The sequence below is a fragment of the Leuciscus leuciscus genome (genome assembly GCF_965113295.1).
Source record: "Leuciscus leuciscus genome assembly, chromosome: 4".
NCBI classification, from domain to species: Eukaryota; Metazoa; Chordata; class Actinopteri; order Cypriniformes; family Leuciscidae; genus Leuciscus; species Leuciscus leuciscus.
In genome coordinates, this window is record NC_138728.1 from 9697076 (window position 1) to 9717336 (window position 20261).

Sequence of the window (20261 nt, forward strand, 5' to 3'; positions counted from 1 at the left end):
GAGAGATCGGTCCTTTCTCGAGTCAGGGACTCCGCTGGGAACAGTTTCTCTGAGAAAGGTGGTTACGACGGATGCATCGCTCACAGGTTGGGGTGCAGTGTGCGAGGGCAGGATAGCGAAGGGGAAATGGCCTGTCTCGCTACAAAACGCACACATAAACATCCTGGAACTGTTAACAGTTTTTCTGGCTCTAAATAATTTTGTGCGGTTCCTAAGGAACCACCACATTTTGATCGGGTCGGACAACACAACGACGGTGGCATACATAAACCGCCAGGGAGGCACACGTTCCCATCTGCTTCACAGTCTAGCACAGAAAATAATCTTGTGGGGCGTGAAGCATTTTCATTCACTACGGGCAACCCACGTCCCGGGAATAATGAATGTGGGGGGCGGATCTCTTGTCCAGGGGGAATCCTCTGTATGGAGAATGGACTCTCCACCCTCAGGTAGTGAGCCAGTTTTGGGAGAGGTTCGGCCGGGCTTCGCCTCGCACGAAAACACTCAGTGTCCTCTGTTCTTCTCTCTGGCGAGAAGCGGTGCGCCTATGGGTGTGGATGCTCTGGCGCACCCGTGGCCAAACGCACTACTGTACGCGTTTCCACCACTGAGTCTGATCTTTCCAACTTTAAGAAGGGTAAGAGAGTACGGTCACTCGGTCATAATGATTGCCCCGAACTGGCCAGGGAAGTTGTGGTTGACAGAGATAATTCAGCTCCTTTAAGCACAGCCCTGGCCCCTCCCGTTGCGCAGGGACCTTCTCTCGCAAGCGCGCGGGGAGATATTTCACCCGGCCCCAGACAAAGTGGCTCTTTGGGCCTGGCCCGTGAGAGGTTAAACTGGAGTGTGACAGGTTTGCCTCCGAGGGTGATTGAAACAATTCAGAACGCGCAAGCTGCTTCAACGTGCTCGGCATATGATCGGAAATGGACTGTGTTTGAGCGATGGTGCGCACACAGACATATTGTTCCTTTTCTCTGTTCTGTCGCGGATATGTTGTGTTTTCTGCAGGAACTTTTGGATAAGGGCAGAGCTTTTTCAACTGTTAAGGTTTATCTTGCCGCAATTTCTGCGTGTTGTGGGGGTTGACAGAAACACTGTAGGTCAACACCCACTTGTATGCAGGTTTATGAGAGGTGCACGGCGTTTGAACAGGGTTTCAAAGCCACTGATTCCGCCGTGGGATCTGTCGGTGGTCCATCTCAGCCCCCTTTTTGAGCCTAAAGAGAGTGTTGAATTAAAGCTCCTTTCGCTAAAGGCTGCTTTATTATTGGCTCTTTCGACCGCTAAGCGGGAGTGAACTTCACGCATTATCGGTGCATAACTCCTGTATGCAGTTCGCTATGGACTACTCGAGAGTAACTCTCAAAACTAATCCAGCGTTTGTCCCTAAAGTTAGCGAGTCAGCTCTCTCCTGTAAACAGGTGGATTTACTGGCTTTCCATCCGCAGCCTTTTCACTCGTCAGAGGATGCGCGGCTTCATTGCTTGTGCCCTGTCCATGCGTTGCGTCACTATGTGGACAGAACAAGAGCGCTAAGGAAGAGTAAAGCCTGGTTTATACTCGACACGTCCGCACGAGCGCGAAGGTGCGCGCGGCAAAAATGACGTCATCACGGTGTGGGCGGTCGCGCGCGTTGGGTGCGCAAGGGCCCATTTCGCCTGGCGGTGTGCACGGCAGATTTTGTAACAACGCGCGCGGCGCCGCATCCGAAGATGAACGACTTCGAGCCGAATCTGGCCGAGCTCGAACTTCTCACCACACCGGCACCCAGTTTGCACGTCTAAATTAGTTGCATACATTTAAAAAATGGGGTTAAGCCTTGTTTATACTTTCGCCTGGCACCGCAGCGCGAGTCTCCGCAGACTGCGCGCGCACCTCCGCAAACGGACGAGGCGTTTATACTTGACGCGCTCGCCGTTGTACTATTTTGTGAAACGATAGGGGGCGACTCGAGTAATTGTCCTCTAAACCATCAGGAATCAGCGGTGAGAGAAGAAGAAAGCTACACACGTGACAATGTTAATTTAGTAGCTACACCACCACCAATACCACACTACAAAAAGAATCCGTCAAAAATAGACTAGGCGCCTATATTTAGCGAAGCGGCGCGGAGAGCCGCTTCTGGGAAGCTTCTGAAACGCGCCGCGTCGCGGCCGGTGTAAACACAAGCATTGACTAGAATGGGCGCGATCAGCCAGTAGCACCTCAATGCAGAACACGAGATCCGGGGGGCGGAGTTGGATCCAGATAAAGGGGTGGAGATTGGTAGGTTTAGGGGTGGGTTTAGGGATTAAGGGGTGGAGATGGGTAGGTTTAGGGGTAGGTTTAGGGATCAGGAGGTGGAGATGGGTAGGTTTAGGTATATGTAAGGTGGGAGGAGTTGGATCTAGATCCGACTCCTCCCCGTGGATTTCATGTTCTGCAGTGAGGACCATCTCCGATCAGCTCCGGTAGCCGTGTCGCAGCCGTAATGCGCCGCAGACGTGTTCAGTGTAAATGAGGGGTTACACCGCACACGTCTGCGGCGCATTACGGCTGTGACACGGCTACCGGAGCTGATCGCGCCCATTCTAGTCAATGCTTGTGTTTACACCGGCCGCGACGCGGCGCGTTTCAGAAGCTTCCCAGAAGCGGCTCTCCGCGCCGCTTCGCTAAATATAGGTGCCAGGTCTATTTTTGACGGACGCACGCGCACCGGTCGCGGAATATTTTGTATTCCCGGTGCCAAGTCGCACCGGGAATACAAAATAAAAGTAAAAAAAGCATTGTCAAATTCAAAATAAACACCCTGTGCAAACTCCCAAACGTATTACACACCAATATCCTTGGTAGAAACCATAGACTGTATGGTAGAAAATCAAAAATCAAGAAAAACCACGTCGGACAGGCAAATCACGTGGTCTCGCGCATCCAGTCGCTCCGCTTCTGAAATGCTCCTGGTGTGAGTTGGCACCGCGTGGAGGACGGAATAAAACCTTGTCGCAGACGTAATGCAACGCAGAGGTGTGCAGTGTAAATGAGGGGTAACGCCGGTTTCACACCGCAAGCGTCAGCGGCGCGTGAGCAGCATGTATTTTTTCCAGCGTCCATGTTATTCAATGAGTGCATTCACACCGCACGCAGAAGCGGCGCGGCAGCGCGTAGCGCGTAGCAGGAGCAGAGCAGGAACAGCAGTGCCGCGATAGTTTCGGCGCCCAGTCTATTTTTAACGCACCGCTTACGCTGAATTAAAGTGACAATGCATTGATCATGGCCAAAATACACCACAATTTTACCCAAAAAGCGCATTGATGATATATATTGTGTTTTAAACAGTCAATCAAATGACCAACAGCAATTTAAAAACAAAACAAATGTCCAAAAACAAACTTGTTGCCAGAACAAAACAAAGATGAACCAAAAGTTATATAAATGAAATTATTAATAAAATACAAAAATACTTGCTTCTTGACAAGTCTTTTCTCCTAAATGTATTTGAAAACGAAATAAAGCAATGCCAACTCTGTCTGTACACACGCCGCGGTTCAGCCGCGCGTGACAAACGCTGCTAGTGTGAAAGCAAAACGCATGTGTCCTGCTCCCGCTCACCATACGCACTGCTCCTGCGCTGCTTATGCTCTGCTAACCAGTGTTCGAATAAGCATGGTTTTTCATTAAAACTAAAATAGAAACAATATTTGACATAGCCCTATCTATTTTTTATCAAAGTATTGCGCTGCCGCTCCCATAAAAAGCTACTTCAAATTAGATGTGCGTCTGAAAATACGCTCAAGTGCGCCACACGCTGTTTTCTGAAGGAATTTAAAGACTGCGGCGCGACGTCGCTGTGTGATTGGCTGGCAGAGTGATCCTTTCTCATTATTTTACCTCACAATGACGGTAAGATATTTCTTTGTTTTATGATTGTTTGGTACACCTAATTTACTTCTACTGAATAAGTGTTTATCTTAGAATCGGACAGTCACTTTTATTATAATCTTGGTCTGTCAATAGTTTTTTTTTATCTTATGATGCTAGCTCACTATCGGATTGTTAGTTGTAATTAGCCATCTAACGTAATTCTAAGAAAAATAGAATCTTGTTTGGAGCTAGCATTGCACTCATTCTGAATTAAACAAATAATTTTAAATATAGTAACCTTAACTGCTCAAAAACAGTGTTAATTTAATTAAGGACATTATTACTGATGAAAATGTTCATCAGGTGAAGGCTTTTTTTGTGTCAACGATGACAAAGCAGGGTTGCTAAAGCTGCGTTCACACTACACGCGACAAAGCGACACGATACCATTCATTTCAATGGGGAGCGGGCGACTTCCGGCGACACGCGCGGTCGCGACCGTTGGTGACTGGATGGGGCGTGTCTGGCGACACGACAAAGTTGAGAAATGTTTAACTTTATGCAAATGAAGAGCGACTTTCGCGAGCGACAACCAATAGGAGTGGAGCCTGGAGCGCGCGTCATCATCCTTCTCCGCTCAGCCCCTCGCCCCATCGACAGAAAGATGGAGGAGTATTTTTTTAAATCTAAAATACTACTGTTATTATGTCATGAAATGTAGTTATAAGAGTTTTTCAGTCGAGAATGTAGTTGTTTAAAGCTCAAATATTTGTTTATACAGATAGCGCCTATTTTCAGAGTTGTGAGACCCAGGTACTCGTTCATTTAACTTACATGCTTTACGAGTCTAAATATTTAATATTTTCTCTCCAGAATGTTTGTTTTTAGCGGCAAGAAAACTGATTCGCTGTCATTGGATTTTATTCATAAACATTACAAGGCAACCAGTAGTGGGAACACCCACTAGCGACCTCATCGCCAGCCACCAGCGACATGCAGCGACAAAGTCGCTTGTAGTGTGAACGCAGCTTAACTATGGAGGTATTTTTGGTGCAAAACTACTGAACGCCTGTGACAGTGGAATTTGAAGTTGTAGAGAATAGCCACACATGTGTATCAGTAAATTTGAAGTCACAGAGAGAAATGTTTTAAGAGTTGCAAACTTGTAGACTTTTTTTTATCTTCCACAAACACAACACAACAGTTACACCTTCTCAAATTCTTCATTGCAGGTGCACAAATCCTATTCTACAAATCACAAATTAAGAAACTCATACGCTCACATTTTTGCTACAGTTGCTGCAGTGAATATGGTGCAAAACGCATTTACACACCCGCATCAAGAAATGTGAAGTCATGGAGAAATTTTGCTCATCTGCAAATCAGTATGTGAATTCATCCAATGAGAGTTGCACACTTGTAGAATATTTTCTCACAAATGTCTTGTATATTTTTCTAGCACAAACACAAGTACATAACTACAGCTGCTTGAATCTGCTGCGACCAATCTCAAACACTGTTTTTCGCTTTCAAGTGACAAGTTTCGCGCGCTCTCCCTTTTGCACCAAGTGCACCGTGAAATGTGGGGCAAAAGTGAGTTGTGCATCTGTAGAGGCAGTGGGCGGAGCCTACATGAATATTCATGAGTTTCCCGGGCATGCGCGTGGAACTGCTCATTCTACTTCACGCTCCTCGTTTCTCAGCAGGTTTAATGGATTATTTCAAAAAAGGTAAATATAGTTTCAGCGCGAACTTAAACTACAATTGTGTATCGTTTTGTTAAATTCATAATGTTTTTATTAATTCGTCACTGACTGAATGATTGCTGGCATTCACTTCGTGTAGGCCTAGTTTATAAAGCACAGCAAACTTCAACTCGTTCATTTCGTTGTGCTTTTCCTCTGTACATTGCAATGCTAAACTGTCTTTTGTTATCATTTGTTGAATGTCACTGCAATAAAAAAAAAAAAAAAAAAATAACGTTCCACTTTTACCGTAAAACCAAAAATTCCAGAACACCTGAATGATTACAGCAACACTTATTTCCAACAGAAGAGCAGAATATTCCTAAATACATGAACCATTACCATTTAATTTATTTATTGCTAAGCTCTTCTGATACCTTACCTTATGAAGCTTTACAACTGTGTCATCTCTGGCAATAATCTCTGGAAAATAACTCCACAACCATATCCATGTCCAAATAAACATTTTGCACCCTATACTGATGTTTCTCGTTGTCATGTTCTTTCTTTGACCTTATGTGTTGCTCTGTGTGCCTGGATGATACACAATGATGACCATTGATACAAATGCATGATCTACTTCTGACTTGAACTCTTGAAAATGAAACCTTTAAACTTTGTTGGATCAATGTTAAAACATGACATTCTGGTATTTAAGATTTGCATGACAAAAGTTTGGAATCACTATGATTTAAGAAATGTTATACTTTTATAGCAGGCAAGGTCAATTTCCACACTTCATTAAGCAGCACAACCATTTTCAACTGTGATAATAATCAGAAATGTTTCTTGAGCAGCAAATCAGTATTAGAATGATTTCTGAAGGGTCATGTGACACTGAAATCTAGAGTAAAATGAGCTCTGCCATCACAATATTTTTTTTAAAACATTAAAATAGAAGACAGTTGATAAAAATATTTCACAATATTACTGTTTTTCAGATAAATGTAGTCTTGGTACCTTATAGGTACCTTAGAACCTTACTAATACCAAACTTTTGAACCGTGTATATAGTATTAAATCAAAACCAGCACAAGCACACCTTGCAATCAAAACATTAAAAATAATATTGTTACATTATTTTGCCAGTATGTTTGTAAATATTTTTTTTTAGAACATCAAATTGGTGGCTTATTATATTCCGTAAAATAATGTTAAGTGTTTTTTGTTTCTCATTTACAGTAACCTAGTTGTATCAAATGTAATTTATCCACTTTTGTCCATACAATTTTGTTTAATCCAAATTGTACGTATGTATTAAAGCAACACATTCATGCTTGAGTTTGGTCTTAAATGATTTGGCTTATTTAAACGAACAAGAATTTAAGAACAATCACACCAGGATATATTATATATATTTTAAAAAGTGTTAGCCCACAGATACATTTGTGAAGGTTTATTTAATTTATTGCAATCAACAAATGATAATAATTAGTAAAAGCCACAGTTTTAAAGCTTCGCAAGGTGCAATTTATACGGCGAGTTGAAGTTTGCTGCTACTGTATATAGGCCTACACGAAGTGAATGCCAGCAATCATTCAGTCAGTGACGAATTAATAAAAACATTATGAATTTAACAAAACGATACACAATTGTAGTTTAAGTTCGCGCTGAAACTATATTTACCTTTTTTGAAATAATCCATTAAACCTGCTGAGAAACGAGGAGCGTGAAGTAGAATGAGCAGTTCCACGCGCATGCCCGGGAAACTCATGAATATTCATGTAGGCTCCGCCCACTGCCTCTACAGATGCACAACTCACTTTTGCCCCACATTTCACGGTGCACTTGGTGCAAAAGGGAGAGCGCGCGAAACTTGTCACTTGAAAGCGAAAAACAGTGTTTGAGATTGGTCGCAGCAGATTCAAGCAGCTGTAGTTATGTACTTGTGTTTGTGCTAGAAAAATATACAAGACATTTGTGAGAAAATATTCTACAAGTGTGCAACTCTCATTGGATGAATTCACATACTGATTTGCAGATGAGCAAAATTTCTCCATGACTTCACATTTCTTGATGCGGGTGTGTAAATGCGTTTTGCACCATATTCACTGCAGCAACTGTAGCAAAAATGTGAGCGTATGAGTTTCTTAATTTGTGATTTGTAGAATAGGATTTGTGCACCTGCAATGAAGAATTTGAGAAGGTGTAACTGTTGTGTTGTGTTTGTGGAAGATAAAAAAAAGTCTACAAGTTTGCAACTCTTAAAACATTTCTCTCTGTGACTTCAAATTTACTGATACACATGTGTGGCTATTCTCTACAACTTCAAATTCCACTGTCACAGGCGTTCAGTAGTTTTGCACCAAAAATACCTCCATACTTAACTCTCACGAATTGTGCGTGAGACACACATGCATTGATTATTACGCCGAAGACAAACATGCAGATCAACCGTTTTTGTTATGAATTGTATCCTATTTTCCGTTATAGCCTAATACATTTAGTGTAGTATTTAAGGTTAAACTGAGAAAAGGGTTTTAAATTCAATGCAAAGAGGCAAATTAAAGTCATTTTGTGGCCAGTAAAATAATAATTTCCATTTGCAATGCCATTGTTTACCCACTCTAATAAATATATGTATCTAGTCTAGTTGCTCAAAAGAGTATTGCAGGTCATAACTGCTTACTTATTTTTAGGTTTTGCATTTGAATAAATATTTAGACATGATCAAACACTAGATTTTCAAATGATACATTTAAAAAAGATACTCCTATAAGCACACACAAGTGAAAATTAATTAATGCAAGAAAATACTGAATTTAACCCAAGAAAAGTAAGTACAGTAGGCCTATTCATGTGAATTGATAGTGAATCAAGAGATCAAAATTGATTAATGGTCATCAGCATCGTAATCGTATCAAATTCTTTCTATTTATTCCCTCTTGTAGAAACACTATTGTGACAAAACATATATTTAATGTAGTCTCTCATTCACCACTATAGAAGTTTACCCAACTAAGACAACTTCCGCTTGAAAATATGAAAGGGTTATGTAACTACATTCAAGATAAAAAAATGTTTTTTTTGTGAAATAAAATGCCTACATATAGTAAATGCGCAGCTGCAAAAACATGTTCTGAAACACAAAGTAAATGAAATTCACAAGTAAATGAAATGAAATTATATATAATTATATGAAATTATATTATTATATGAAATAAATAAATACAAATATGTATATTATTAGGTTGTTTTTTGTTTGTTTGTGGGTGGGGGGGGGGGACCCCCCAAGAGCTTTGGCATAATTCGAACACTGCAGTGCTAACGCGTGCAGTGTGAAACCGGCGTAATCAGTTGTTTGTTTCATGGGCTGATTCTCATAAAGGGAAACCTATTTCGCGTCAGCGCCTGTCCCACTGGGTAGTGGAAGCTATTATATTAGGTTATAATAGCAGTGGTCTCTGTCCTCCGGAAGGGCTGAGGGCTCATTCTACCAGAGGTCTGGCTACCTCATGGGCACTGTTTAAGGGCGTTTCAGTTCAGGACATGTGCTGCAGCAAGTTGGGCTTCGCCTCACACATTTGTCCGATTTTATAGACTGGATGTCACTGAGCCATCACTGGCTCATTCCGTCTTAAGTGTATAAAAAAATAAAAAACACTCATTGGGGATTGTTATGTTACATGCATCACTGAGTTGGTTGACAGGCCTGTTTCAGACAGCATATCTGCAATACGGGAGTTGTCTATATCCCATAGTGAGATACAGAGCGAATGTTTGAAAGAGAACTTTAGGTTACTTACGTAACCCCGGTTCTCTGATAACATGAGTGAGGTCAGAGACAATTTATATGTGAGGTATCTCACCACACGTCCCTCCTTGCAGTGCACGGAGAAGAGATATGCAGAGAATGAAGTAGGGACCACTGGCATATGATTGGTCTGTCAACTGACAGACGTGGTGTAATAGGCTATGTGCACAAGCGTCGCGACGAACTTCTATGGAAGGCCAAAAGGGCCAAAACGTGTGAAACTGTCGTGTAAACACGTAATTACGCGTTAACGCGCAATTTACGCGTTAACACGCAATTACGTGTTAACGCGTAAATGACGTGTTAACACGTAAATTGCGTGTTAACGCGTAAATTGCGCGTTAACGCGTAAATTGCATGCTGGCACATTCATGGAACTTTACTGGCTGGTATGGCTATCTAAGCAACATTTAAAACAATACATATCCTAACACAATAAAAAGCATGCAACTGTGTGAATCAGAAAGTTGGAGGGGGGTTAATAGACCACTTAATGATATTTAGTTTTTCCTCAATCAAACTTCTTTAAATGAATAGTTGCTTTAAAATCAATTAACACAACATACAAAAAACACCCTTCTGTTGATGAAACAGTTTAGTATTCACTGCACAATGAAGCACTCTATTAATGCATTTATTAAAAGTAGCCTAAATGTATATCATCAGAGCTATTCTCTTTGATTTTATAACATATTCAGCTATAGACACACAAATACACTAATGAAATACATGTTTTTATATTTTTAATAATTAATAGTGCATATTGTTTTTCTAAATGGAACCATCCCTACACCCAAAGACCACAAAGAGGTAACACCCCGTGCAGCACTTTTTGCATTCCTTGTATTAATGAAAATGTATGTTGTGAGAAAGCCCTACGCCCCCTGGGTGTTTGGTATTATACAGCGATCAGCCAGGTGTGGACATGCAAAATCGGCAGCTAAGTTACAAATCAGACCGACTGGTCTGTTATCCAACCACGTATATGTTTTTTCTCAGTGCGTAATGAATAGGGGTGAGTTTTCGTATATATTTCGTCTTTGTTATTGATATTGTTCTGAATGTCGAGATTTGCTCGTAAAATTAACGCATTTTAAACTGCGTCACAAAGTGAAACCAAACCGTTTTCATATCAGACTTTGAGCTCGAAAATGATTGTAATTAGATTAGATTATAAGATATTCTCTACCTAGTTTCAGATCAACCGGTGTGTTCAATATTGTTTGAAAATGTTGAATTTAATGACATTTTATGTTTGCTACTGTAATATTGAGCATATACAACGTTGCGATCGTGCAATCTGCATGTCATTGTTTACTTTATTATGTTAATAATATAATCACGCCGCACGCGGTTTACCCAAGTATGTTAATTTATATAGGCCTATTACTTAATAACTGAATGTTTGTATCATTTACTGATATGCTTAACTGCATGTTTGTATAATTTACTGATATATTTATACAACTGTTTTCTTTGTTTATATTCTGTTTATTGCAGACCACACATTTGTGAATTAACATATACAAACTCCTTTGAATAAATAAGTTCAACTGGGATTCCCTCTCGTGTTTCTCTTACCGGAAACACACACCACCATCTCAACTGCATTAATCCTGAACCCTTGAGCGTCCCATATGCTCGAATACATGTTTTTCATAAAGTTTTTCAATTAAGGGTTTTTGTTATAAGTTTAACCCCTCTACCCCAAAGAATAACATAGCCAACACAAACATGCAGCAAAAATTTACTTTTGTATATATACTGCAATTTCTGAACTTAACTGATCACACCACTAATTGACATCTGGAATTTTGTCTACATCACAAAATATACCCGTATTTTCCGGACTATAAGTCGCTTCGGAGTATAAGTCGCATCAGTCAAAAAAATGTGTCATGAAGAGGAAAAAAAAAAAATATATATATATATATATAAGTCGCACTGGACTATGAGTCGCATTTATTTAGAAATGTATTTCACACACAAAAAAAATCAATGTTATGGATGGGACAGTTCTCCGTCATGGACGTGACCGCTCTGAAAGCGGCACTAAAAGACTGCTTTAAAACTTTCACAGAGACCTCAAGCAGAAAGCCTGTCTTTAAATTTAATTTCGTTTTGTATTAATTGTATCTTAATTTTAATCAATGTTTCATCAACCAATTATCTGGATGTAATAAATTATATCATATATATTATATGTATAAAAACAAATATGGATTGAAGCAGAATATGTCGGTAGATAAAAACATGTTGTGAATTTTGTAAAATATTACATTAATATTTTTTCAATACAGTTTGACTTTTGGACTTAATAACGCTAGAGTTATTGGAACTGTTTGAATCACACAAATCGGAAACAATGCAGCCACCACCGGAATCAAAGTCCATTCATAAATGGATCTGTTATGTTAGGATATGTACGAAATTGAATTTCTAATAAATGTGAAAATTTAACTAATTGATGATTCAGGGTTTTGCACTGTCGCCCAAAGATTATAGCCTAATTAGTTTGTTTTATTTCGTGAAATATCAATCTTATCAAAATAAATTAGCCTATGTGTATTAGCTAGCATTATACCAGCATAATAATAATATTGATGATAATAATAATAATAAAATAAGGATATTTCGTCGTAACATTTAAGTAGGCTACTGCAGCCAGGCTAGATCATCAGCCACCTAATACCCTGAACAGATGCTACACGATTTCCTGCACGGCGGATCGGCACATGTTCGAATGCTAACACAAATATAAAATATAAAATAGTAGCAGAGGGTTAGGAATATCAGCTGAAAGTCATTTTTATAAAAAATGTAAAAAATGTGAAAAAAAATGGTAAATCAGTTGTTTTCATTAATCAGTTGTTTTCATTAAATTGGCTGCAGAATGATTTTGTTTCGTTATTTGGACATATAGCCTACAGTAAAAAAGAACAATTGAAATTGTTTTTGTTCAGTATGTTACAGTCACTCAGAAGAGTTGCGCAACTGCAGAATCAAGGTCAGTGAGAGAGAGATTGTTTCTGCTTCAGTATCAAGTCTTCATGTCAGGTCCAGCCGGATGACTTTGTCCACATCACAGACAATATAGGCCTAATCTCTGCAGGCAAAGGGAAAATCCAGATCCAGCCTTGACAACATTATCCACACCTTGAGAGAGAGCCCGCCCCGGTCGCGCGCGCGCGCACTCTCACCCTCACCGCACTGTCGGCCACCACAGAAGACCAGTTTATTATTATTTTACTATAGTAAAACTATGGGTTAGCCTATATTCGTAAGGGTCTGTCTGTCATCTATCTTTACTTATTTATTGTGTTATTCAGTTTATAATGACGTTTATAATAACTGCATCCAATTTCTAATTTTTGTCATTTTGTCATCATTTTATTTGCTTAGTTGTGCCATCCTCATATTTTTCTTTTAAGGACTTTATTATTATTAATTTTTTTAAATTGATATCGATTATTTTGTAAATACCAAATGTCATCTCTGAAAAAAAAAAAAAAAAAAAAGAGAGAGAGAAATGGGTTAAGACACGACATTTACTTAGCCAAATGTAACATAGCTATAACTCTCTGTTAATAGACATGGGGGGATAATTCGAAGTCGAAGATAATTCATAACTCTGAAACAACATTCCAACTGCAACGGTATTTTGATTTATTGCATATAATGGCAGGCTTTCGCGCTAATCGCGAAGCAACAAACTCATGACAAACTTAAATAAAGTAAAAAATAACTATTTTCAACATATACAACCCACCGTGATAAGTTTAACAGTGTTTATTAAAACCGAAAGTAGCTTTGTGCTGTTTGTTTTCACGTCTGCGCATCACGGGCGCGCACCCAACTGAAGATGCCAGGTGACGTAGGCTCATCGTATCCATTAGGTAAGCGCTCGGTCACAATCTCATGAATAAATACAATACAACGAAGGTGTGCATCACCACATTAATAGTCATGAGAATGATTACAAACAGTTACGACAGGCAGTGTCAACGTGACACAACACCTTTATTTTATTTGAATTATTCATGATAGAGTGACACAAGCACTACGCTGAGCATACCTCATCAGCCATCATAAGCCAACGACAGTGACGGAAGGGTAACTTGCAGGAAACTCGAGTGTAATCTCCAAATCTATCCAACATATTGGCGAGAATATAGCATAATCTCTTGTTCTGTGTAGTATTCTTACAATATATTTTAATAATTGTTGGTCTTATATTCACTGATTTCACATTTGAATATGCATTGTAAAATGCCATTTTACGGCAGGAGTTCTGTCTCATTTCAATTATTAATAATTCAAGCCACTCTTGTTTTAGATTATTATTATGACATACGAATGTGTGTGTGTGTGTGGTGTGTAATGTAGTATAATGTGTAAAGTGTAGTGTGCCTGTTCTAATATAAATAACTTTGTGATATATGTTTGTGTGTGTAATGTAATATAATGTGTAATGTGTAAAGTGTAGTGTGTGTTGTAATATAAATAACTTTGTAATATGTATATATATATATATTCACTTCGAAAAACACTGCAAAACAATGCACTATCTCAGATTCATAAGGCTTAATGGTGTTATCAGAAGGGGCTCTCTAACAAATAATGCATAGAGGTTAAATTATAAAAAGATGCTTTAGAAATATGCTACAGTATAAGTGTACATGAAAATACTGTTTGGAGAAATGTGTTATTATCCTTACACAATTTCTATTGTGATTGTGAAAACGGTCATGACTTTCAGGGCTTAATTAGTTATAGTTAACTGTCTAAATATGCCCATTTAAAATGTAGTTGTAGCCTATATTCTGAAAAGACATTGTTCAACATGTATTTTCACATTAAAAACTGCTTTTTCCAAGCTTAATCTAATTAGGTTCTGTGTGTTTGAGCAAGAGCACCAAACCAGTAAGTGGTGCTAATGTCCAATATTTTATGGAAGGCCAAAAGGGCCAAAACGTGTGAAACTGTCGTGTAAACACGTAATTACGCGTTAACGCGCAATTTACGCGTTAACACGCAATTACGTGTTAACGCGTAAATGACGTGTTAACACGTAAATTGCGTGTTAACGCGTAAATTGCGCGTTAACGCGTAAATTGCATGCTGGCACATTCATGGAACTTTACTGGCTGGTATGGCTATCTAAGCAACATTTAAAACAATACATATCCTAACACAATAAAAAGCATGCAACTGTGTGAATCAGAAAGTTGGAGGGGGGTTAATAGACCACTTAATGATATTTAGTTTTTCCTCAATCAAACTTCTTTAAATGAATAGTTGCTTTAAAATCAATTAACACAACATACAAAAAACACCCTTCTGTTGATGAAACAGTTTAGTATTCACTGCACAATGAAGCACTCTATTAATGCATTTATTAAAAGTAGCCTAAATGTATATCATCAGAGCTATTCTCTTTGATTTTATAACATATTCAGCTATAGACACACAAATACACTAATGAAATACATGTTTTTATATTTTTAATAATTAATAGTGCATATTGTTTTTCTAAATGGAACCATCCCTACACCCAAAGACCACAAAGAGGTAACACCCCGTGCAGCACTTTTTGCATTCCTTGTATTAATGAAAATGTATGTTGTGAGAAAGCCCTACGCCCCCTGGGTGTTTGGTATTATACAGCGATCAGCCAGGTGTGGACATGCAAAATCGGCAGCTAAGTTACAAATCAGACCGACTGGTCTGTTATCCAACCACGTATATGTTTTTTCTCAGTGCGTAATGAATAGGGGTGAGTTTTCGTATATATTTCGTCTTTGTTATTGATATTGTTCTGAATGTCGAGATTTGCTCGTAAAATTAACGCATTTTAAACTGCGTCACAAAGTGAAACCAAACCGTTTTCATATCAGACTTTGAGCTCGAAAATGATTGTAATTAGATTAGATTATAAGATATTCTCTACCTAGTTTCAGATCAACCGGTGTGTTCAATATTGTTTGAAAATGTTGAATTTAATGACATTTTATGTTTGCTACTGTAATATTGAGCATATACAACGTTGCGATCGTGCAATCTGCATGTCATTGTTTACTTTATTATGTTAATAATATAATCACGCCGCACGCGGTTTACCCAAGTATGTTAATTTATATAGGCCTATTACTTAATAACTGAATGTTTGTATCATTTACTGATATGCTTAACTGCATGTTTGTATAATTTACTGATATATTTATACAACTGTTTTCTTTGTTTATATTCTGTTTATTGCAGACCACACATTTGTGAATTAACATATACAAACTCCTTTGAATAAATAAGTTCAACTGGGATTCCCTCTCGTGTTTCTCTTACCGGAAACACACACCACCATCTCAACTGCATTAATCCTGAACCCTTGAGCGTCCCATATGCTCGAATACATGTTTTTCATAAAGTTTTTCAATTAAGGGTTTTTGTTATAAGTTTAACCCCTCTACCCCAAAGAATAACATAGCCAACACAAACATGCAGCAAAAATTTACTTTTGTATATATACTGCAATTTCTGAACTTAACTGATCACACCACTAATTGACATCTGGAATTTTGTCTACATCACAAAATATACCCGTATTTTCCGGACTATAAGTCGCTTCGGAGTATAAGTCGCATCAGTCAAAAAAATGTGTCATGAAGAGGAAAAAAAAAAAATATATATATATATATATAAGTCGCACTGGACTATGAGTCGCATTTATTTAGAAATGTATTTCACACACAAAAAAAATCAATGTTATGGATGGGACAGTTCTCCGTCATGGACGTGACCGCTCTGAAAGCGGCACTAAAAGACTGCTTTAAAACTTTCACAGAGACCTCAAGCAGAAAGCCTGTCTTTAAATTTAATTTCGTTTTGTATTAATTGTATCTTAATTTTAATCAATGTTTCATCAACCAATTATCTGGATGTAATAAATTATATCATATATATTATATGTATAAAAACAAATATGGATTGAAGCAGAATATGTCGGTAGATAAAAACATGTTGTGAATTTTGTAAAATATTACATTAATATTTTTTCAATACAGTTTGACTTTTGGACTTAATAACGCTAGAGTTATTGGAACTGTTTGAATCACACAAATCGGAAACAATGCAGCCACCACCGGAATCAAAGTCCATTCATAAATGGATCTGTTATGTTAGGATATGTACGAAATTGAATTTCTAATAAATGTGAAAATTTAACTAATTGATGATTCAGGGTTTTGCACTGTCGCCCAAAGATTATAGCCTAATTAGTTTGTTTTATTTCGTGAAATATCAATCTTATCAAAATAAATTAGCCTATGTGTATTAGCTAGCATTATACCAGCATAATAATAATATTGATGATAATAATAATAATAAAATAAGGATATTTCGTCGTAACATTTAAGTAGGCTACTGCAGCCAGGCTAGATCATCAGCCACCTAATACCCTGAACAGATGCTACACGATTTCCTGCACGGCGGATCGGCACATGTTCGAATGCTAACACAAATATAAAATATAAAATAGTAGCAGAGGGTTAGGAATATCAGCTGAAAGTCATTTTTATAAAAAATGTAAAAAATGTGAAAAAAAATGGTAAATCAGTTGTTTTCATTAATCAGTTGTTTTCATTAAATTGGCTGCAGAATGATTTTGTTTCGTTATTTGGACATATAGCCTACAGTAAAAAAGAACAATTGAAATTGTTTTTGTTCAGTATGTTACAGTCACTCAGAAGAGTTGCGCAACTGCAGAATCAAGGTCAGTGAGAGAGAGATTGTTTCTGCTTCAGTATCAAGTCTTCATGTCAGGTCCAGCCGGATGACTTTGTCCACATCACAGACAATATAGGCCTAATCTCTGCAGGCAAAGGGAAAATCCAGATCCAGCCTTGACAACATTATCCACACCTTGAGAGAGAGCCCGCCCCGGTCGCGCGCGCGCGCACTCTCACCCTCACCGCACTGTCGGCCACCACAGAAGACCAGTTTATTATTATTTTACTATAGTAAAACTATGGGTTAGCCTATATTCGTAAGGGTCTGTCTGTCATCTATCTTTACTTATTTATTGTGTTATTCAGTTTATAATGACGTTTATAATAACTGCATCCAATTTCTAATTTTTGTCATTTTGTCATCATTTTATTTGCTTAGTTGTGCCATCCTCATATTTTTCTTTTAAGGACTTTATTATTATTAATTTTTTTAAATTGATATCGATTATTTTGTAAATACCAAATGTCATCTCTGAAAAAAAAAAAAAAAAAAAAGAGAGAGAGAAATGGGTTAAGACACGACATTTACTTAGCCAAATGTAACATAGCTATAACTCTCTGTTAATAGACATGGGGGGATAATTCGAAGTCGAAGATAATTCATAACTCTGAAACAACATTCCAACTGCAACGGTATTTTGATTTATTGCATATAATGGCAGGCTTTCGCGCTAATCGCGAAGCAACAAACTCATGACAAACTTAAATAAAGTAAAAAATAACTATTTTCAACATATACAACCCACCGTGATAAGTTTAACAGTGTTTATTAAAACCGAAAGTAGCTTTGTGCTGTTTGTTTTCACGTCTGCGCATCACGGGCGCGCACCCAACTGAAGATGCCAGGTGACGTAGGCTCATCGTATCCATTAGGTAAGCGCTCGGTCACAATCTCATGAATAAATACAATACAACGAAGGTGTGCATCACCACATTAATAGTCATGAGAATGATTACAAACAGTTACGACAGGCAGTGTCAACGTGACACAACACCTTTATTTTATTTGAATTATTCATGATAGAGTGACACAAGCACTACGCTGAGCATACCTCATCAGCCATCATAAGCCAACGACAGTGACGGAAGGGTAACTTGCAGGAAACTCGAGTGTAATCTCCAAATCTATCCAACATATTGGCGAGAATATAGCATAATCTCTTGTTCTGTGTAGTATTCTTACAATATATTTTAATAATTGTTGGTCTTATATTCACTGATTTCACATTTGAATATGCATTGTAAAATGCCATTTTACGGCAGGAGTTCTGTCTCATTTCAATTATTAATAATTCAAGCCACTCTTGTTTTAGATTATTATTATGACATACGAATGTGTGTGTGTGTGTGGTGTGTAATGTAGTATAATGTGTAAAGTGTAGTGTGCCTGTTCTAATATAAATAACTTTGTGATATATGTTTGTGTGTGTAATGTAATATAATGTGTAATGTGTAAAGTGTAGTGTGTGTTGTAATATAAATAACTTTGTAATATGTATATATATATATATTCACTTCGAAAAACACTGCAAAACAATGCACTATCTCAGATTCATAAGGCTTAATGGTGTTATCAGAAGGGGCTCTCTAACAAATAATGCATAGAGGTTAAATTATAAAAAGATGCTTTAGAAATATGCTACAGTATAAGTGTACATGAAAATACTGTTTGGAGAAATGTGTTATTATCCTTACACAATTTCTATTGTGATTGTGAAAACGGTCATGACTTTCAGGGCTTAATTAGTTATAGTTAACTGTCTAAATATGCCCATTTAAAATGTAGTTGTAGCCTATATTCTGAAAAGACATTGTTCAACATGTATTTTCACATTAAAAACTGCTTTTTCCAAGCTTAATCTAATTAGGTTCTGTGTGTTTGAGCAAGAGCACCAAACCAGTAAGTGGTGCTAATGTCCAATATTTTACGTGTTAACACGCGATTTACGTGTTAACACGTCATTTACGCGTTAACACGTAATGACGTGTTAACACGTAATGACGTGTTAACACGTAAATTGCGCGTTAACGCGTAATTACGTGTTTACACGACAGTTTCACACGTTTTGGCCCTTTTGGCCTTCCATAATATTTTACGTGTTAACACGCGATTTACGTGTTAACACGTCATTTACGCGTTAACACGTAATGACGTGTTAACACGTAATGACGTGTTAACACGTAAATTGCGCGTTAACGCGTAATTACGTGTTTACACGACAGTTTCACACGTTTTGGCCCTTTTGGCCTTCCATAAACTTCCGCTATTGTCAGTTGTCGGCATATCAGTTTCCGGTTTACGGCCGCTTCATCGGCATCCGCTGTAAACAAACAAGATGAGTGCTGCTGTTGTACGAAATAAAGAGATACTACTATGTGCGTGACACATCTAAGTTTCTAAGAACTGTAGGTGGATCTTATGGCCGTTTCCCACATACTCCGTGTGCAGTGTGTGTGTGTGTGTGTGTGTGTGTGGTGCAGGAGCAGCACGCGCTATAGTGCTTCATATATGATGCGTTTGCAATGAATAACTGATTCACGGCTGTACCACAAACACTTACTATTTTTATTTAAAATCCAGAAGTTACGCTGCAACTTTTATTTAATAAAATGTTTTTTCAGCATTGCGATTCTCTTTGTACACATATAACCTACACTATTTAATGGACGCATGCACGTTTAAACACAATTTAAACAACGTAGGGCTATTATTCCATGCATTACTTAAGTTGCTCAAGCAAGTGGTCAAATATTTAACTGTAAATTGACAAAAACAGCCGACTCTCATGCCTTTTCTTTTCTTTTCCATTTAAATTTTAATAAAATAAATCTTGCATGTCACAAAGAACTTGTTTTTCCACCTCCACGAATGAGAGTGTTGATCATTATGTCGCCTTGTTGAAGTAAATTGTAGTTTACCTTGCTTTACCCCGGTCTTCTAAAAGTAAAAAGATGACTGTGAAAAATAGTAGTAGGCCTATAGAATTAAATGCATTTATGGTGAGATTACTACAATTTATTGACAAATTACAATTTATCTAGATCGTTTCCGCACCGAGTCTATTTCTGCTGTGCTGCAAACGCTGAATTAAATTGACAGCGCATGTTTCGTGGTCAAAATTAACAAAGATTGAC